Source organism: Bacillus rossius, chromosome 1 (assembly GCF_032445375.1).
Source record: "Bacillus rossius redtenbacheri isolate Brsri chromosome 1, Brsri_v3, whole genome shotgun sequence".
In the NCBI taxonomy this organism is placed as follows: Eukaryota; Metazoa; Arthropoda; class Insecta; order Phasmatodea; family Bacillidae; genus Bacillus; species Bacillus rossius.
Window position 1 is genome coordinate 7518765 of NC_086330.1, and position 22755 is coordinate 7541519.

The following is a 22755-nucleotide window of genomic DNA, read 5'->3' on the forward strand; positions in this document are numbered from 1 at the left end:
ATTTGACCGAGTATAGGTACGTAGAACTATGGAGTTCATCATACAGGTCATTGAACCCGCGAATTTTTCCGATCCCTAATAATAAAACAATTTGCAGTTACTGTAATAATATTATAGTAAAGAAAAAAGTACCTACTAGATCTGAGAGTAAATGTACTAGACCACTAAAAAACTTGTAAAAGTACTGGATCTAGTACGGAAGTACTAACTGTGGACACCCTGGCGGAGACGAGGTCGCTCTGGAGGCTGGACTGCACGCAGCCAGCGCCGCGGTGCGGCCGACCCGCGAAGTACAACACGTCACTCCGTCATTGGCCAGTTGCGCGCCGTGACGTCAGCGCGCGCCCCGGCGATAACACGAGCGCCAACAGTTACAGATGAATAGAGACTGGAAAAATTCGCGGGTTCAATGACCTCCAGGATAGACTCCACTATCCTCTACACACTCGGGCAAATGTCAACTGTTTATTGGCTGTTGATTTGCGAGTCTTCTTGATTGGGCAGCCTGTGATTCGACACTTCTATGAGTGAGGGTCTCTAATTGGCTCTCATTAAACCAGATTAACAGTGAACCAATAGAAGAAGCAGAACTAAGGTATAATTATTTGAATTGTAGAATTTCACGAATTGAATCCGCGAATTTTTCAGGTCTATACAGATGAAACATTTGGGGGTGCTTGTTTCTCTGTATATGTAAAGATCTTAAAAATCCGCAGATTCATTTCGTGAAATGTTACACTTCAAATAATCATACCTTAGTGCTGCTTCTGCCATTGGTTCACTGTCAATCTGTAGTAATGAGGGCCAATTAGAGACCCTCACTCATAGAAGTGTCGAATCACAGGCTGCCCAGTCGAGACGACTCACAAGTCAACAGCCAATGAACAGTTGGCATTTGCCCCGAGTGTGTAGAGGATAGTGGAGTCTATCCTGGAGGTCATTGAACCCACGAATTTTTCCATTCTCTAGTTAACCCGTTTGAAAATAAAAGGAGGGGTTTCTACAGTGCGAAAATAAGCCAATCATATAGAAAAAGCAACTGTGAACATAGTACTGTGAATTTTATCCTGACGCCAAATGAATCCGCGAAATTTCCAGGCCGCTAATTGTTTGCTTATGGTCGCGTCGGATTGCATGTGGGCCAATCAAAATTGCCCGTGCGAAAATGATAAAGATTTGAAATTCGACTTGCGACCTTATAGTTATCAGCCAGCAGGAGATAAACCGAATCAAGTTAACCCATTTGAAAAAAAAGAGGGGTTTTGCAGTGGGAAATAACGAAATAAATCAATAGAAAAGCAATTGTGAACATAGTACTGTGAATTTTATCCTGACGCCAAATGAATCCGTGAAAATTTCCAGGCCGCTAGTTATATTTGCTTAACGGTCGTGGAGGGGGCTGTCAGATTGCATGTGGACCAATCATAAATATATTTGCAGTTCGACTTGCGACCTTGTAAATCCACCGCCAGTTGTTGTCGAAAGCAGTTTGGGCAGAAGCGGCGACCAGCGGCGGACGGGGGCAGTTGCGCTGTTTGACGTGTCTAGGCCCGGAGGTCGGCGTTAGTAAATAAGGAACGGATAATCGGCGGACCGACCCCCCCCCCCCCCCTTCCAAACACTACTCTCGCCGAGCCACCCGGCCAGTCACTGCCTGCCCATACAAGGAGAGGACCCGCGCAGACCCGTTTGCCGTTTGCCGTTTGCCGTTCTGCACGCGCCGGATCCCCGCGCCACATGGCGTGCAGCTGCTACGTGAAAACCAAAACCACTGGAGACGATACCCGCAAATTATTCCTTGGAACGGCCTGGAGCACGCGCCGAATTCAGGTTATTATTATCTGTTAACACGGGACACCTCGCGCACTTCGCTCCGCGTTACCCGGTCATTAAAGGCGGCCTGTGCCAGATAGCTTGTCCCTTCTCGATGGGCATGTGTGTGATCACGCGGCGCTGTTATTTTCTCATCGGACCAGCTTTCACCAAAGCGATGACTGCAGGCGATCGTTATCATTTGAGTTTGGGTGCACGTTTTATGAAATGATAATTACACTTCACCGTTGTATCAGAAAACAGATTTCTTTTTTTTTCATTAAAATAGTTTTGCTCTTGATTTGATGTAAGCTTTTGGACATACGCCATTGCTAAGCACATGTATGTCTGTAGAAGAAAACTACAGAAAACCAAAAGACAAAAAAAACACAAATGAAGCAAAAAATGATATTGTGTTTATTTCGTCTTTTCGTTTTGTGTTTTTGTCTCGTTTCAACTGTTGTGCTGGCTTGTTTCTGTTTTGAAAAACTATTGCGTTTGTTTCGTTTTTTCGTTTTGTTGTGTTTTTGTATCGTTTAAACTGTTGTGCTGAATTGTTTTTGGGTTCAATCCATTAATTATAGGGGCTTTTTCGTTCTCTTAGTCCATTTTTCTTTGTATTTATTGTTTGTTGACCATATTCCTGTTATGGAATATTATGTGGTGTATATATCCTTTTGACAACAGCAATTTTTGCTTAATTTGTGTTTTTTGTGTTTTGGTTTTTGTAGTTTTATTCTATAGACATACATGTGCTTATTAATGGCGTATGTCCAAAAGCTTACATCAAGGCATGCACTCCCATTGCACAAATCTTTCAAAGATAATATTTGCTCTAGATGTTTCAACGAATTTTTTTTAACGAATAGTACTTACTTATTTTCAAGCGGATTAGGACGTTCAATGATACAGAGAGCGAGAGAGAGAGAGAGAGCGGCTGGAGGAAGTTGCCAGTCATCCAGGCTGCTCGCCGAGCCGGCGGGCTTCCTGTTTCTCAGCGCCACGAATAGAAGTTGGCTCGCGCCAAGACGGCAGCGCAACTACCTCACGCCACGCCTCCTTTCGACACCACAGGAGGGGATGTTGCCAAATAAATTACAACGTGTGCAGAAATTGTTTGAATATTTTAAATATAAAAATTGTAGGTATTCTTCCTAAAAAAATAAAAATAAATATTCTCAAATTTATAAAAAAATGTTATTCTTTGGCTGAATAATAGATCTGACGAAGACATTTATGAGTAAGTTTTTTTATATACTGTAGTAATTCATGTACTTGTACATTTTTATAAATATTGAATTTTTTTTAGTTTATATATATATATATTTTTTTTTTCTGAAACAATGTTATACTTAGGGACCGGAAAAATTCTGCAGGTTCAATGACCTGTAGGATGAACTCCATAGTTCTACGTACACTCGGTCAAATGTCACCTACTCATTGGTTGCTGTCTTGTGAGACGTCCCAACGTATCAGCCTATGATTCGATATAGCTTTGGTTGGGTGTTTCTCATTGGCTAAGAGTCATCCAGGTAAGCTGTGAGCTAATAGCAGAGGCAGCACTGAGGTATAAATTTTTGTATTTTAGCCTATCGCGAAATGAACTCGCGAATTTTTCCGGTCTCTAGTTATACTTTATCTTGTAATTCATTTCATTGCGCATTTTTAACTTAAAACTTTATAAAACTTACGTAAGGTTTCTTGATTTATTTTTTATTTATTTGTCAATTGTTGCAATTATTAAAATGGTTACGTAAGTCAAAAAAGAACGTCGATTAAAGTGACCAGATGCACTCACACATAAGCTTGCTTTTGTGAGTGCTAGATTACCTGTTTAATTTAGTGAACTGCAGTCAAAGTGTATAAAAAATAGGAAATTAAATTAATTTCTATACAAAAGTACGTCAACAACATGGGGATTGAAGGGTTACATTATCATTATCATTTTCAACATGAGTCACGGTTCTGTGTGGTTTGTTGCAAGGCTGGTTTTACACTATGCATTTCTGTTATCTTTAAAAGATTTGTGCAATGAGAGCGCATGACTTGATGTAAGTTTTTGGACATACGCCATTGCTAAGAACTTTTTCTGTTGAAGAAAAACTAATAAATAAAATACAAGAAAGACAAAAAACACACAAAATTAAGCGAACAATTGCTGTTGTCAACAAGAATACAAACACCACAAAATATTCCGAAACAGAAATATGGTCAACAAACAAAGAAAAAACAAAGAAAAAAATACTAAGTGAACAAAAAAAACACACAAATGATGACAACACAAAAATATTGAAACCAAAATAATTCAGCACAACAGTTGAAACGAGACAAAAACACGACAAAACGAAAAGACAAAAAAATACAATAGTTTTACCAAAACAGAAACAAGCGACGTTTCGGGAACTGCTATCTGCTCCCGTCCTCAGGCAGAGACGCACATGGTACGAAAACACAGGTGCGACTGAGAAGGGGCTGGAAAATGAGGGTATTTATCAGAGAAAGGGCTACATCTTGCTCAGCCAATGACTATGCATTTCTATCGTTAACCCTGCTGATACGTCCGCTGCGTTTTTTGGCTGAATACTCTTTTGACAGCTCTTCTTAGAGTGCACGATGCAGGTCTCTTAAGAATGCATAAAGCGGATTGATCAAAATCTAACACGAAAACCACTAATGCAGAAAAAATCAACGAGTAGAAACTGAGAACAGCCCCTGTTCAACCACATAAGGTGACACCATTGGCGTAGCTGTGTTCATAAAGTTGGGGGGGACAAATAATGATTTTGATGTCATGTAAACCGATTCCCCTTCACCGGAAAATATTGATTTTAAAAGTGTAAAATAGCGCTTTTTAAACAGTTTTTGTATCTAACCATTGGATACATCGATGTTAATGTTATTATTGTTTCCTTAAGATAAAATTTCATGAGCGAAGAATTTACAAATAAAGTTGGGCAGATGGCAGGGAAGGCACAAGCTCTCTTTTTTTTTTTACTCGAATGGAATTAAAGTATTATTTTACAATCATAATGATATTTTTATAAATTATTTTCTTAAACTAATTCATTTACGATATTTTCAATCTAAATTAAAAAAAAAACATTTACAGTTGGAAACATTAAAAAAAATGTTTATAATTCATAAACTTTGCCTTCTTGTCCACATAATAGGCTACGTCTTAATGTCACCTCTACTTTGACTGATTAGCCCTACACATTTAAAATCTCCAGCACACGTCAAAAGTCGATACCTTAAATAACACTGCACATTTTTTTGTATTAAAGTCTTTCTGCTGTACTAGTGCCCGACTGCCTGTAGCTCGTTATCGTTTACCAAACACATGTCCCCGTCTCTCATTCTTACTTATAAATTGAGACGCGATGACGTTTAAATCAAGTACGTCCAGCTCATGTTGATGAGCATGTAGTACAGCTACCTGTGTCATAGTTGATCTGAAAAATTAAATTTAATGGTAATTACTTTCCGGCACATCAAAGAACAAAAACAATATTTATTAAAGCCAAATAATTTTTTAAGGTATCACCAAAAATCAAACATACCTACCTGAGATAAGTTTTAAGCCTTCGTAGAGAGCTGAAAATTCTTTCAGCTGAACAAGAAGAGCTGGGTGCAACAAGCAGCAATCTCAAAACCACTTCTATATTTGAAAACAGCTGCCTAACTTCTAGCACAGAGATAAATAAAATTACAGTTAAGAGCTAAGTGTTAAATGTAATAGTTTAATGGTAATTCAAAACCGCCTCCTACCCCCCCCCCCCCCAACAAACACTTGTTCTTGCCACTTTATTACAAAGAGAATAATTAATAATCAATTTTATAATGTGTTGTACCTCCAGAATTTGTCTCATGATAGATTGTTACTCACCTCAGTTCCACTTATTACTGGTTCACTTCCGTTCGACGAAGTTTCAGCATGAGCATCTTCACACTGCCTTTTGGCTATTGAAAAATATGCTAAAACAGTTTTTTGTCTTTTCATTGTCGATAAAGTGAAATGCTAATGCACACGTAAGTAGTTTGACTCTACATCTACAACTCTCTGGTCTACTGCTCAACACATGTTTCTACACCACTACTCCCAACATGACAACAAAATAGAGAAATACTTAGGTTATTCAAGGAATGTGCAAGTACACTCACAGACGATATATATAGGTGTATGATACACGAAGAGTGAGGGAGCTAAGCTGCCTAATGACAGCTGACATGAGGCCTGGTTGCAAAGTGGAAGGGGCGTAGTCCTGCAGGTATACTCTATTTCAAATAACATCGGTACGTTTTGACAGTTTAAAGTAAAGTCACTTTACTATTTGTTTTTGAATGTTATAATTTCGATGCTGGACATATTTCTTGCACATGAACCTTTGATATATGGTACCTGATTCGCTTAAAATTGCTTAGATTATTTATTTATTTATTCAAATAGCATAACAGTAATGCGGAATAATACTATAAAATAAAAATATCACGGTCTAGAAAATTGGGGGGGGGGGGGGGACAGTCCCCTCCAACCAAAAAGTTCAGGGGGACACGTCCCCCCTGTCCCTCCCCCCGGTTCCTACGCCCCTGGGTGACACCGAACTAAATGCTTACCTTACATCACCGAAAATAACTTACCAACTTCACTGATTTCTTGCTTTTTTTTTAACTTCTTGGAAAGAGAGGGGCTATATATTCGCCCACCAAATCCACCATTGCGTCCGACACTGGTTAAAACCATATACATATTTATAGTTCTTCATTGAACGGCCTATTTTCCAACAGAACAGTCATTATCGTAAGTCATCGCGGACAAAGCAGGTACGTTGTTGGGTTTTCTAAAATCAAGTAACGCTCGTTCGTCTAGATTTCACTGTAGTTAGTGCTTATTCCATTAACGGTCAGTAGAGACCTAAAAAATTCGTGGTTTCGATGGCCTTCAGGATAGACTGCACATACCCCTGTACACTCGGGCAAATAACGCAAGTTCATTGGCTGCCGACTTGTAAGTCGTCTCAGCTGGTTTGTCTGTGATTCGATCCTTCTTTGGTTGAGGGTATATAACTGGTTGAGATTCGTCCAGATGAACAGTAAGCCAATAGCAAAATTATCTAAGAGGTATATGTGTTTGAATTCTGGCCTATCACCGAATAAATCCGCGAATTTTGCAGGTCTCTAACGGTCAGATTTAAATACGTCTGCGTGGCAAAACGTAAACAATGTTAGCCCCGGACTCACAAGACGAGAGACTCTGTCTTTATGATATCTGCAGGCCGTGGTTGAAACTGAACGCAGGACGTAAGGCCACATCTGTGTGAACCAGGCGATGCGACATGGCCGACTTTCCCTAGCGTACCACGTGCTGACTCTCTATCCATAGTACTTGTTTAGTTTCATCATTGGTTCCGTTTGTCCGACATCAGCTGATTGTAGAGAGCCTGAAAAATTCGCGGATTCATTTCGTGAAATGCTACAATTCAAATAATTATACCTTAGTGCTGCTTCTGCCATTGGTTCACTGTTAATCTGGAGTAATGAGGGCCAATTAGAGACCCTCACTCGTAGAAGTGTCGAATCACAGGCTGCCCAGTCGAGACGACTCACAAGTCAACAGCCAATGAACAATTTGCATTTGTCCGAGTGTGTAGAGGATAGTGGAGTCTATCCTGGAGGTCATTGAACCCGCGAATTTTTCCGGTCTCTAGTGATAATTCATGTGATAAGAGCAATACTCGTGGCTATCTTTGGTTGAATGATTATTTGTATTGATGTATTGTCACGCATATTACATTTAAATAAGTATTATTTTTATATCTTTATTAAATGCTCATTTTCTGCATATCAAACAAAGGTTATTTACCTACAAATTGTTTTATAACTAGAGACCGGAAAAATTCGCAGATTAATTTCGTGATAGGCTCAAATCCAAACACGTGTACAATTCTGCTGGTTTTGCTATTGGCTCGAAGTTTTAACTTGAGCTCTCTGGGCCAATGAGAGATTATCGACCAAAGAATCATCGAATCACAATCGACCTAGTGGAGACGCCTCACAAGTTAGCACTCAATGAACACACGTGTTTGCTTGAAAAATTCAGAGGAAAATGGAGGCTATCCTAGTGGTAGTTGAATCCGCGAATTTTTCCGGTCTCTATTTACAACTTTTCAAACTTAATTTGCAGTTCACATTTACTGTTATAACCAGTATTGTCATTATGGTGTCATCACTACTTGACGCTGTTAAAACTTCGTATTAAAGCCGCGGTGCTTGCATCAAGCTTGTTATAGAGTTTCTGCAGTTCACAAGGAGATAATGAACCATTAATCATGATGGCAACGTGGCACACACTGGCTTATTAATTGCCTTCGCACGCCAACAGAGATAATGCAGTTACAACCCAGCACACATCACAAGCTGCAAAATGCAACACCTCATTTTACTCATGAACTTTTTTTCCCCCTATAATAATAGGTACTGTAATAAAGCACAAAAACGGTGTCTGGACATCAATTACCTACACTACAAATAGGTACATGAAAACAAAATAAAAGTTCTGTTTGGATTCAGATATGTTTAGTTTATAACGATTGAGTAAACCAATACATTTAAACGAAAAAGAAAATTGTTTTTATGATTTGTGTGTTATTCTAATTTATTCTACGTTAAAATTTGCTCTTTTTTAAATCTTTTCAATAAATTATTAATTTTCTTTCTAATGCAAAAGTAAATTTCGGAAACATCAAGCTCAATGTAATGCCAAAATGAGAATTCCCAGAACTTATAGCTATTAGATGCTTTGGTCCGTATGAGAAACTATATATATATATATATATATATATATATATATATAAAATTTGAAACCTTTAGACATTCAAGTAAGCTATAAGTACAATTTATTTATTTATTTATTTGAAATTTGTGTTCAGAGTTATTAATATTTCAGAAAACTAGTTACGAGGTCTGATGTAAATTCCATTGCAGAAAACACAGCTGAAGAAGGATTCAACAAGGACGAAGCCAAATTGTTATTTATGTTGCAATAAATATCAAAGAGTTAGGAATATATTTTCTATTTAATATTTTATCAACCTATGAACTATAAAAATCAAACTCTCAAAGACTTATGCTATCACATACTTATTTGTTTGTATTACTACCTGTTCAAGTCATCCAGAATCCAACACCAATACAGCAGGCAAAATGGACACTTACCTGAAACAAAAGATCAATAGAATGTGTTAAAAATTTTAAATTTTAACTTAAGTAACTTACATTTACAAAAGTTTGTATTCTTTTTTTCATGAAGCCAACTGCAGTGGAAAAACACTTTAAAAACTTTGAAGATGCGTCAGTTTCAGCTAGCATGCCGTGACAGAGACAAAATTGATCAAGTTTCAATAACCGAATAGGAATGAATATTAGTGGGCCGTGTTAAAATAATTAATATTTAGATAAAAATAAGAAAACCAATCACAGTCCAAAAACAATCAGCTACATGTCGGCGTTATAAGTAGAGACAGGAAAAAATCGCGCGTTCAACGACCTCCAGGATAGACTCCACTATACTCTACACACTCGGGCAAATGTCAACTGTTCATTGGCTGTTGACTTGTGAGTCGTCTCGGCTCGGCGGTCTGTGATTCGACACTTCTATGAGTGAGGGTCTCTAATTGGCCCTCAGTCCTCCAGATTAACAGTGGACCAATAGCAGAAGCAACACTAAGGTATAATCATTTGAATTGTAGCATTTCACGAATTGAATCCGCGAATTTTTCAGGTCTCTAGTTATAAGTACTATCGCAGAAATTCTCCATGACCATTAAAGTATGGCTAAGGTAGTCACCTTTGCCATACTTTAATGGTCATGGAGAATTTCTGAGTGAAGAGTATGTAGCAGAAATGTTGTAAGCCCACTTACAGAATAATTATTTTATGAATTACAACGAAAAATTAAAATATGTTGCTAGTATAGGTAAATAAAATTATGTACTTGTATTGTATTTAACAAATTGGCTTCAAAGTGCTGTACAAGCACAGAAAAAAAACAGTTGATTATGTTTTAATGAAAAATAATCCTTATTCACTGGCGTCGTGAGGGAACTTTTAGACTATAAAGTTCCTGAAGTATTCCAGCACTCATCAAAAACGGATTCATTTTATAATGCTGCAAAATTTAACTTTAAGACCAAAAGAAAAAAAATTATTAGTAGTACTTTACGGAAATTCGTAGCAGGATTACTAGATATCTGATATGTAGAGACCGGAAAATTTCGCGGATTATTTCGCGATAGGCTAGAATCCAAAAACGTTTGCCTTTTTACCGCATCAGTGATTGGGCAACAGTTTATCTGAATGACACTCGGCCAATGAAAAACCTTTAACAAAAGAAGTATCGAATCACTAGCGTCCCAGTTAACAGGTATCACGAGTCAGTAGCCAATGAGCAGATGTCATTTTCCCTCATGCATAGAGGATCATGGAGTCTATCCTACAGGTCATTGAAATCGCGAATTTTCCGGTCTTTACTGATATGTTCTATCATGAAATTAACATATCGCATGATAATACCGAAAGAACAAAGGTGAGTGCTAAGAAAACATCAGTATATTAAAGAACATGAACTATATTAGTGTCGTGGATTCAGCGATACGCACCACATCAAGACTACTGCACTGTGACTATAGCTTCGCAATCCCTGAAATTGACCATACTGCGAGAGTCCACGGCCGTATTCCACGGAATCCATGATCCAGAACTCATGGTGACGACAACCCAGGTGGGAAGTCAGTGATCGTCGGTGAAACATGGCAGCTACGTTCCAAGTGTAGTGCAGACCTAATTTTAAGTATTCCTACCGAGACTCGTAACAGCATAAACTCAGATACGTTTTACCACCAAATATTTAAAAAGGTTTGATTTTTGTTGAGCGTAAACCTGATTTTGGCTACAAAATTCCAGAGGATTATTGCTAACGGGAACCCTGAAAAGTTTTTCATGAAATTTATAGTTATTTATTGTTTTGTAGGAGTAAGTACATTACCCATAAATATATTAATTTAAATCCAGTATTAAACTGTATTGGGTAAGAAGTGACTTGTAGCAAGCTAGACCTGAGAGAGACTGATTACAAAACAAACAAATTTTCTGCACCTTCCTTGAATGTACTTGATGAATGGACAAAATAATGTTCACTTGCAAATGTCCTTTTTTAGTTCGTCTCAGCTGGCTTCTGGAAGTTTTTGTAATAACGTGATGTGCACACGTCTATACAGCGTACCTTTTTAATTAATACGAGTAAAAGAGTTACAGTCAGACGAGTAGTCTACATTAAAACAGTCACGAAGCAGTAGGATAATATTTCAATCAGGCAAGGAAAATTAGAAGAAAAAAATGGAAACAATAGGAAGATGGATAAGGAAAGAGAAAGAAAGAGAAAATAAGAGGAATACAAAAGAACCGGAGGAAAAGAGAGCTAACGAATGACAGGCCAAAGAAAAGAGGGAGCAAGAGAAAGAAAGAGATAAAAAAAGAGAGAAGGTTTCAACCAGCACTCACCAGGTACCTGGATCAAAAAGGCGCGAGAGCATTGAGATATACCCGGACAAAAGTCGGCATAAGCGACTTGGAAAATGGTTGTCAATTCCTCGACATGTAGATAATACTTCAAATATGGTGCTTGCAAATTTCATCTTCTCTCCGCCGAAGGTGTGACGTTATTTATTAATATATATTTTTTTCTTGTACACCCTTCGCTGGGTTCGCACCGAGTCTCGCCTATTTTGGCAAGACCCCCTACCCCCCCCCCCCCCAAACAACAAACAAGGACTACCATAGTCCCGTCTCGTGACGACGAGCGAATGGGATTCCCACAACAATGAGATACGCCGCGAGGGTTGAAAGGGATCCCGACAGAGAGGTGGGGAGGGGTGGGGGGACACACGCGCGCCTCTCCAGACACGCAGAGTCGATGTCCTTCCACCTCCCCCTCCACCCCTAGTCACCCCTCCCCCTCACAAGGGTACGAGAGGCACAATGGCCAGGGGCGGGATCTGCCTCCAGGACATCGACCGACGGCCCCTCACTGCTTCCACCCACATATATTAGAAATACAATTAAATTTAAAAAAAACTTTTAAAAAACACGATCAAATTATGTGAAATATGGTAGTTATCCATTATTAGTAGAGACCGAAAAAAAAAACGCGAGTTCAATTCGCGATAGGTTAAAATACAAATAGTTATACCTCAGTACTGCCTCTGCTATTGGCTCACAACTCACCTGGATGACTCTGGGCCAATTAGAAACACCCAACCTAAGGCTTTATCGAATCACAGGCTGCTACGTTGGGACGTCTCACAAGACAGCAACCAATGAGTGGGTGATATTTGACTGAGTGTACGTAGAACTATAGAGTTCATCCTACAGGTGATTGAACCGGCGAATTTTTCCGGTCCCTAGTCATAGAGAAACCTCAATAACCGACAAAAAAAAAAGATGAATATGCAAACTCAGAAAACAAGCTAAAATCTGCCGAAGACAAAATTTGAGTACATAGATCGCACAAGGAATCAGAACAATATCACAGCACAGACGAACACACCGGGCTGACAAAGAAAATTTCGTTTCTGATGACGGGAACAGATTTCAGTTCCAGAAACGACGCAAATGTACCGCATATATTTACATAATCTAATGGGTATACTGTTTTAAAATATTTTAAATGATATTGGCCTAATCCAACCAATGTTTAATTTTTGTCCCAATCATGCAAAACCCTGCCCGGCTGGGAAGGAGGGGGAAGGGGGGGTGGAAATTGAAAATTTTTGCGAGAATCCTTAAACGACGATTTTACGTAGTATTATTTATGTAAACTTACCTAACATAACCAACTATTGTTTTAGTAGCGATCACCTACCTCCGCGAAAAAAATTTAATTTAAGAATTTAATTATATAATTGAACTATCTAACTTAACTTACCTTTAATTTTTTTTAAAAAAAGCGAAAAAAAAATGACGGTGCAGGAACGTGTATTACTCGGGCGTCTGACTCGTGAGTCGGTGCGCGCTAGGTCACTCTCCACAGACAAGTGCAGACAGGAAGGCAGACTCGACAGCCAGGTAACAGCGCTCGCGGCGGCCGCGCGCGCAAACAACCGCGCCTGCTCATGGCCGGCAACATCACTGGGAAGGGGGGGGGGGGGAGAGAAACAAAGGCAGTAACATATTGGGAAAAAAAATAATTACCTAATTACCTAAATACAAAAAATATATATATACATAGTCAATATCTAAGTCTGTAATTTAACTCAATATCTAAGTCTGTAATTTAACTCAATATCTAAGTCTGTAATTTAACTCAATATCTAAGTCTGTAATTTAACTGAATAAACATAAACAGCGTATGGTTATGTTTTTGAAAATGTAAATACGTAATTTTGCGTACGTTCTTATAATTAGTCTACTTACTGTGTATGAGCGGTAAATTTTGCTACGTATATTATTGAATGGAAAAAAAAACTAAAATAAATTATGTTAACTACTATCTAAAATGCTATATGTATAGAGACCGGAAAAATTCGCGATTTCAAATCCCTAAAGAACACACTCCTTGATCCTCTATGCACTCGTGCAAATTACATCTGCTGATTTGGTTACCGACTCGTAACACCTGTTGACTGGGATGATCGTGATTCGTTAATTCTTCTGTTAAAGATTTTTCATTGGCCCAAGAGTCCTTCAGATAAACTGTGGCCCAATCACTGAAGCAAAATAATGTCAAAAGTGTTTGGACTCTAGCCTATCGCGAAATGAATCCGCGAATTTTTCAGGTCTATATATGTATGAAAAGGTGCAATTACTTTCTGTTGATGTACCTATTGATTTAGATATTTGGAATTTTAAAATAAAATAAGTCCACAACCGCGTGGAGATGTGACGTTTACTTAACGCTATTCGAAGCCCGGGTCCACAGCTGACGCTCACTTGTTTACCAAGTAGCAGACGGATTTTGCAAATCTCAAGCGCGCCTGATGTCCGTGCCTCAGGCAGCCGGGTTAACTTAGCACAAAAAAAAAAAAAAACAGATGCGTGGATTCAGAACGGCGTTTCAGCTTGCCAGGTTCGTCCCGGACCTCGGGGGTCGAACCGACGACCCGCCGGATGACGTCAACACGACGCGAAGACGCCCCGGCGTCCCGGCGCCCGGAGAGAGACGGCAACACAAAATCCGTCCGCACGCGGCGGCGACAAAGACCGGGCGGGAGGGATTTGCATAAAATGGAAATAACGGCGCCGTGGGTCCAGGGATATCCCCGCTGACAGCTCATATTTACAGGTCCGGTCCTTCCCCCCCTCCTCCCCCTGTGTCCTCAAACACACACACCCCTCCTCCCTCCCTTTTCCCAATAGCTATTGCTTTTCGAATTTGAATAAAAAGCCGTCGCCAGGACCGGTCCGGAGAACACACGGGATCAGCCCACGCGACGTCGCGAGCGCGCCATTAATAATTTAAATATTTAAAAAAAAAAAAAAATAACACGATCGCGTGGGTCTTTTTATTCCTGTGTATTATAACGACCTCGTCGCCCTCCCCGCGTGGGGCGTCGCTCCCACCACGTGGCCCGTGGCCAGGAGGGGGGGGGGGGGAACCCCTGGCAGTCCCCGCTCCCGAGTCGCCGGTGGTTCGGTCGGCAAACAGACCGGAAATATTCGCGAATTCATTTCGCGATAGGCTAAAATACAAATAGTTATACCTCAGTGCTGCCTCTGCTATTGGCTCACAATTTACCTGGATGACTCTGGGCCAATGAGAAACACCCAACCAAAGTCTTTATCGAATCACAGGCTGCTACGTTGGGACGTCTCACAAGACAGCAGCCAATGAGTGGGTGACATTTGACCGAGTGTACGTAGAAGTATGGAGTTCATCCTGCAGGTCATTGAACCCGCGAAATTTTCCGGTCCCTAGTGATGGATGAGGGGATGAAGGCCCATGGTGGGGGGAGGGGAAGCCGCCGTGTCGACCTGCTGGCGAGATGCCCGCTCCTGATTGTAGGAGAGGGGGGGGGGAGAGGAGAGACTGCAGCGGGAAAACGCCATTTTGGTTTCAACTGATTTTTATTACGTTACAAGTTTTTATCTTTCAATACTGGAAATCGGTTTTCGTTCAGGCAGAAAGCACACAGGGTCAGGGGTGTACGTGTGTAGCGCGACGCTCTATGGTGCTTCTAGCGCGGTGTCTCCTCTGGACTGGCGCGCGGTCTTCTCGTCGTGCTTACGGGTAACTAAGAGATATAAGCGTTGACCGTAACGTAAAATGGAGGAGAAATTAAGACAAATCTAATGTGTTGTGGGCTCCTGAGCTTGGAGTCAGAGTGACGGTTGGGATTGTGGTCCGCCATCTTGGATTTTGACATCGTCCAATTACCTCTACCGCCATCTAGGATTAAGCCATTTTGTTTTCCCTAAATGTCTGTCATCTTGTAATAAAGTGCCTCACACATAAACGTTGCACTTTTTCGTTACGGTGACATCACCATCGGTAAAAACTTCCACCATTTTGAATTATGGCATCACAGCCACTTTCTTGTGTTCATATGCTGGAAGTCGCCGTCTTGTTTTCGTCTGCTGGAGGCGGCCATCTTGGATGATGTCACAGTCACCATATTGGTCAAGGTCAAAGGCTCAGGTATCCAATATGGCCGCTGTGACGTTACAATCCAAGATGGCGGACCCAATCCCAATCCCCACTCCGACTCCAGGCGTAGAAGCCCCCAATACACACTACTAAGTTGTACTGCAAGGTCCTTCAGTGCTTTCAAGAATCTGTACTGGGAGTTTCATTCCTAAAATTATTCTGATAACACGCTTTTTAGCCATTATCACTCTTCTAAAAATACTGTTTAAAAACGAAACAGTTTTCAAATCGCGTGGTTTGTTCTGAAATTCTGCACACCGCATGTATTCCCAGGTAGGGAAGGTCCTTTAACACAACACGCCAAGTCCTGTTTAAAATTAGCGTGTTTTACAATCCATTTATCAAGACTCGACCATCAGTTGAAGCACTGGTATTTTTGTAACTTAGCAACGGTTAAACGGGGAAAATAAAAATTGAAACGAGTTTTGTGAAATGTTGATTTGTAAGGATTACGGGTATATGTGTGTAAAAAGCGAGGGGAATGTTATGCCCAATATGATCGCTTTGATGCCACTCTAATGCTGGGTTCAATTTCGTCGTGTTTAATTAGAATGTAAAAATACGATGGACGCATGGAACTCTGGCTTTAATTTAATTTTTTGTTCTCATGATACTCTTCTGATCTCTAATGCACACAGGGCAAAACATAACATTTGTAAACAAGAATAATTATTGGCTTCCGAGCAATTACGTAGATCGTGTGTAGCTCATGGGGAGTTAAAAGCAGCAATATTACTTTTTTTTTATATGATAACCAATAAAGGCTGCGCAACTGACCAGAAAGTTTCTTCGAGATGTTCACATGAGTAATATTTCGTTGTAAAACTAATACCTGGTTACTCTAAATATGGGTGATACAAGCCTTTTAATTTAGTCAAACTTACGCAGCCGTAATAATTTCTGAGATGTAGGCTTTTAAAGTCATGGTCTGGATTCATCCAGCTTCTTACACTTAGTCGCGACTGAGTTTGCGTGTTAACCTATACGTTTCAGCGGTGATGTCGCCATCTTCAGAAGCGTCCTGTAGAGGGGGGAACTTGTCGATGCAGTGTTGCTAACTGAGTTATTAATTACTGTTCACTTCTCGGGGGGTGAGCTATAGATGTCTGAAGTTGAGATACGTTTCCCTCAAGTTAAGATGTTGAATCAATTGACGAACACTAAGTTACCTAGAAACTAACAGGAGAAGATACAGTGGAAACCACATTTTGTTTCTTTTTATTTGCCTATTTATTCATTTATTTATCCATCACCACATAAAGCCTACGCGGGTAAGTAGGCTTTAGAATTGTAGTATAAAAGCGTTCACAAACTAAAATAATGCATCTAAAGCTTTAAATAAATCTTTAAAGTATATTTCAACTCACATGCATTACGAAATTAACTATAAAAATAAATTTGAAATGATGAATTGTGTATACATGTCATAAACTCGTTCGTCGAGGCTAACGACGTTTTCACTAAACATTGTTTACTCAAAATATGTTTCTACTGAACCTTGTTTTCTCTAAAGATGTTTGCCCTAATGAGGCCTACCCCTACTCACATTTTGCGCAGAGCTTCAGGAAAAAAAAATTGGTTGTCTGTAAAGTCGGTTTACGGACGATAGTTTAACGTGACAACGTCATAACAAAACATTGATGAAATGATTGCATACTTTTATGAATAAAATTGAATCATTTTTATTGAATTATCACTATTTTGTATGGATACAAAGAAGGAGTGAAATGAAATCTAAAATTTAATTGATAATTTTACTTTTATTTGCACTCAAATATGTTTATTACTTTAACGAAGAGATTATTTTAACTATAACTTTTATACATGTTTGCTATTTAATTTCTTCCAATCTGTGTTATTCTGTTAAGGATAGGACGTTGAAAGGAAAAGTAGGAAATTAATGGGAGTGTTTCAAGTTTAATGTGCCTCGAAAAAGTCAAATCGATGGTTGTTCCAATCGAGAGGAAGAGAGATAGATGCGGCGCAAGCGTACAATGAGCGTAACGGGACACAGCGTAACGGGAAAATGTGCGTAACGGGACACTTTTTCGACAGTGCAGCCGGCGTTCATCGATTTAATAGACGTTGCCACGTCAAAACACCACGGCGATTTAAAAACTGCTCAAGTTATCAGAATAGTGTCCGTTCACGGAAAAGCATTCAAGAATACGCTGAGGCCAGACGAGTTCCTATGTTTCCGTATTCAGTTTTTGAACTGTATTTTTAAAACAGTTGAAATGGCTGACACGCGTGTGTTTTTAGGCATGAAAAATCCGGAACAGATACTTGAAAGCACCCAAAGGGCCTTGCATTGCACTTTTTATCTTCTTTTCTCCGCCACATGATGTTACGGTGACCTCCATTGTTGTCTCTGTCACATAAAAATTGGTTGGGGGGGGGGGGGGAGGGGATATAAAATAAATTTATTTATTTTATTAAATGCCAGTAACTCCATCGAGTTAAGTATAAAATGTCTGTTTATTTTCAAACTATGCTTTGTATGTAATTTTTGACGTGATAACGTCTTATAAATCGATGAACGCCGGCTGCACGCACGTAAAATTGTCACGTTCCGCCTAAGCCGAGCGTGCAAGAACCGGCCAAACCACCGTGCAAAGAAAATCTTCTATAATATTATCAAACAGGTAAAGGCGGTTTTTTTAAACTAAGTGTTCGTTATCATATCTAAACAAATTATTTACTAAATTAAAATTTGCAAAAATAACTGTAAATGATATTTGAAAATTAAAAAAAGTATGCAATTTTTTTTCATCAATATTATTCTTATGACGTTATCACGTAAAATTATCGTCCGTAAACCGACTTTACAGACAACCCCCTATTTTTTTATTTTATATGACACCTGATCTATGTCATCACTAGAGACCTGTAAGAATTCGCGATTTCAAATCCCTAAAGGATAGACTCCATGATCATCTATGCACTCGTGCAAATTACATCTGCTGATTTGGTTACCGACTCGTGTAACACCTGTTGACTGGAATGATCGTGATTCGCTAAATCTTCTGTTGAAGATTTTCCATTGGGCCAGAGTCCTTCAGATAAACTGTGGCCCAATCACTGAAGCAAAATAATGTCAAAAGTATTTGGACTCTATCCCATCGCGAGATGAATCCGCGAATTTTTCCGGGTCCCTAGTCATCAGTGTAAGTACATGTAAACTACTGGATGCAGTTGACGTCCCCTCCGTGGTGACCGCCGGGATCTCGGGGTGGACCCGCGGACGACGGCTCAGGGCCTGGGTGTCTGCAGAGACCAGCACACACGCCAGAGGCCCGGCGGGTGTGCCCATGGTGTGCCCGCAGGGAGGCCATTGTGGCGGCGAGCCGGGGGATTGTATGCAAAGCGGAGGGACCGCCGACGGCGACCTCAAGGTCCTGTCGCGTCGCCCTCCCCTCCTCTCCCCACCCCTCCCCAAACCACACCCCCTCCCCTCCCGGGGCGAGATTCGCACTGCCTCCGGCGCCGGTACATTCGTCCGAGATGTCCGAGCGACGACTGCTAGAGACCGGAAAAAATTCACGGATTCATTTCGCGACAGGCTAGAATCAAAACTCTATTACCTTCGTGCTGCTTCATCGATTCGGCCACCGTTTATCTGAAGGACTCTGAGCCAATGGGAAACTCTAAGCAGAACACGTATGTGATCACGAGCAAACCGAGTTAAAAGGTGTCACGAGTCAGTAGCCAATGAGCAGGCGTAATTTGGCCGAGTGCATAGAGGATCGTGGAGTCTATCCTAGAGGTCATTGAAAACGCGAATTTTTCCAGTCTCTAACAACTGCTCGTCCACGTCTGTCCGGCGAAACAAGTTTCGTTGCCTATCGGTAGAGACCGAAAAAAAAAAAAAAAAAAAATCGCCAATTCATTTTCGCGATAGGTTTTAAAATTACAAATGGTCATACCTTAGTGCTGCCTCTGCTATCGCGTAGGGACTGGAAAAAATTCGCGATTTCGATGACCTCTAGGATAGACTGCACAATCCCCTACACTCTCAGGCAAATGCCACCTACTCATTTGCTATTGTCTCGTGACCTCTGTCAAATGGGACGGATGCGATTCGATATTATTTTTTTGGTTGAAGCTTTTTTTATTGGCTCAAAGTCCTTCAGATGAACTGTGAGTCAATCGCAGAAGCAATATAAAGATACAGTTGTTTGGATTATTGCGTATCATGAAATGAACCCGCGAATTTTTCCTGTCTCTGGCTATCGGGCCACAACTCACCTGGATGACTCTGGGCCAATGAGAAACACCCGACCAAAGGCTTTATCGAATCACAGGCGGCCACGTTTGCGACGTCTCACAAGACAGCAGCCAATGAGTGGGTGACATTAGACCGAGTGTACGTAGAACTATGGAGTTAATCCTACAGGTCATTGAACCCGCGATTTTTTTTTCCTGTCCCTACCTATCGGTCGAATGTATTCCGGTATAGCCTACTGCCTATCATCGGTTAAAAGAGATCCGGTATAATACAGTCTCTTCCCTACCAGTCGCTTATCTTTAGAGACCGGAAAAATTCGCGGGGTCAATGACCTCCAGGATAGACTCCACTATCCTCTACACACTCGGGCAAATGTCAACTGTTCATTGGCTGTTGACTTCTGAGTCGTCTCGACTGGGTGGCCTGTGATTCGACACTTCTATGAGTGAGGGCCTCTAATTGGCCCTCATTACTCCAGTTTAACAGTGAACCAACGGCAGAAGCAGCACTAAGGTGCTGCTTATTTGAATTGTAGCATTTCACGAATTTAATCCGCGAAATTTTCAGGTCTCTACTTAATTTTTGTATTATGAAGTACGTGTTTACTTTCTTTTCTTTTTTTCTTTTCGATTTTTCGTAATCTAAACTCAGGTAGAACCATAATTGTGATAATGTTTCAAGACGTCGCAAATGCGTTAGAATAGCCTTTCACAAGAGGCTGTTGTTAATGACGTTTTGGACTGTACAGTTTGACTGGGAGGCTTGCTACATCAACCATGAGTAGGCATAGATACAGTGACTCACCTCTCAGCATCTGAGAGAAACTAGTTGGTGACGTCAATGATCTCAGGACAAAGGTCGCGCACGAAACATCCAAGAAAAGGGAAAGTAGCCGGAACAAAATATCCACTAAAAATCGATATAAAAAATACAACACGTTTCAGAAGGACGTGCAAAATCTTGAAACAGTTTATTTCCCCTCCCCCAAAAAATTCTTTTAAAAAAGGTAAATAATTATGAAGTAAAACACACAGCATAATCACACAAAAAATAAAAATAGTACAACTAATTAGTGCTGAATTATAAAGATGCAGCGTCATAGGGAAAAAAATTAAAGCTTGAAAAGAAAATTCTCAAATTTCACTCCGCGCATTAAATTTATAAGTTGCAAAAGAATGTTCCAGGAAATAAAAGCGCTCGTTGGCTGAAACGAAACCCGCACAAAAGCAAAGAGTAAGTAATTATCGGCGGAAATATTCCAGCTCGATGGTTTAAACTGGTCCACGGTGGAGTTGGGATTAGTTTTAATTGGACAACGGAATTTTTTTTCACCTCCCCCCCCCCCTTCCTCCTTGGAGAAAACTCTCCACAGAGCCGCATTTGTGGGATTAATAAGGTTACATTCACATAATCCGTAACCGCTTTTGGATCTCCCGTGTGCGTTAAAATGAATTCAAAACACGATGATTTTAACTTCTACGTTCTCACTGGTAATTCAAAAGGTTAATTAGAAAAAAGATAATCATTATTATTTTTTTTTTATTTTTTTAATATTTCACAGTTTCTGGAATCTTGCACGTTCAACTAAAAGGGGTGATATACGCAGCCGAGATAAATAACGTGTTATTCATAGAGACCGAAAAAATTCGCGAGTTCATTTCGCGATAGGCTAAAATATAATGGTTATACCTCAGTGCTGCCTCTGCTATTGGCTCACAACTCACCTGGATGACTCTGGGCCAATGAGAAACGCCCGACCAAAGCTTTATCGACTCACAGGCTGCTACGTTGGGACGTCTCACAAGACAGAAGCCAATGAGTGGGTGACATTTGACCGAGTGTAAGTAGAAATATGGAGTTCATCCTGCAGGTCATTGAACCTGCGAATTTTTTCAGTCCCTAGTTATTCAGTAGAGACCGGAAAAATTCGCGGATTCCTTTCGAGACAGGCTGGAATCCAAACTCGTTTAGCTTAATGCTGCGTCAGTGATTGGACCGCAATTAACCTGAAGGACTCTGAGCCAATGGCAAACACTCAACAAAAGAAGCATCGAATCATAAGAATCGCAGTAAACAGGTGACCCGAGTCGGTAGCCAATGACCAGGTGATAGTTGCCCGAGTACATAGAGAATCGTGGAGTCTATCCTAGTGGTCATTGAAACCCCGAATTTTTCCAGTCCCTATTATTCAGAAATCACGAAAGCGGGTTCATATATCCGACTGAGCAATGACGTACACAAGAAGAGGTCAGTGGAGTCCCTTACAGGATTCGAAAGAAAAGAAACACAACACAAAGAAACACAAAGACATAATGAGAAACTTAAAACAACTTAGCTGCATAAGTTTACAGAGAGAATATTTTAGAAAAATATTATTATGATCATTAGTGGACTGCAAAATGTAGTTCCTTCCCATTACAGCTCGACATGCCTCATGAATAGAGACCGGAAAAATTCGCGCTTTCGATGACCTCTAGGATAGACACCACAACCCCCTACATACTCAGGCAAATGCCACCTACTCATTGGCTATTGTCTCGTGACCTCTGTCAACTGGGACGCTTGCGATTCGATACTTTTTTGGTTGAAGGTTTTCTATTGGCTCAAAGTCCTTAAGATAAACTGTAAGCCAATCACAGAAGCAATATAAAGGTACAGTTGTTTGGATTCTAGCATATCGTGAAATGAATCCGCGAATTTTTCCGGTCTCTACTCATGAACAGAAGCGGCAGGCACTGTTTCCAAGTAGTCTACAATAAAAATACACACGTGCACAACTCTCTACATGTGCATATGACAGCGAAGCTTGTTTCATGGCTACCGAGATAATTCAATATTTCCAAAATATTATTCCAAAGTATAGGCCTAATATTTTTCCATTGTACTCAGTACTCCAATCCGTTTATACACCATTCCATAAATTTTAAACTAAGAATGTTTCCGAGATTACTTTTGACGTGATAACGTCTAATAAATCGATGAACGCCGGCTTAACGCACGAAAAAGTGTCCCGTAACGC

At 40.3% G+C, this 22755-nt stretch overlaps 1 protein-coding gene across 8 annotated transcripts in view; it reads right to left on the minus strand.

The window, feature by feature from the left end:
* Positions 1–22755, minus strand: part of LOC134531653 (peroxidasin) — a 443688-nt gene that overhangs the window by 320885 nt on the left and 100048 nt on the right. The window lies entirely within an intron of this gene.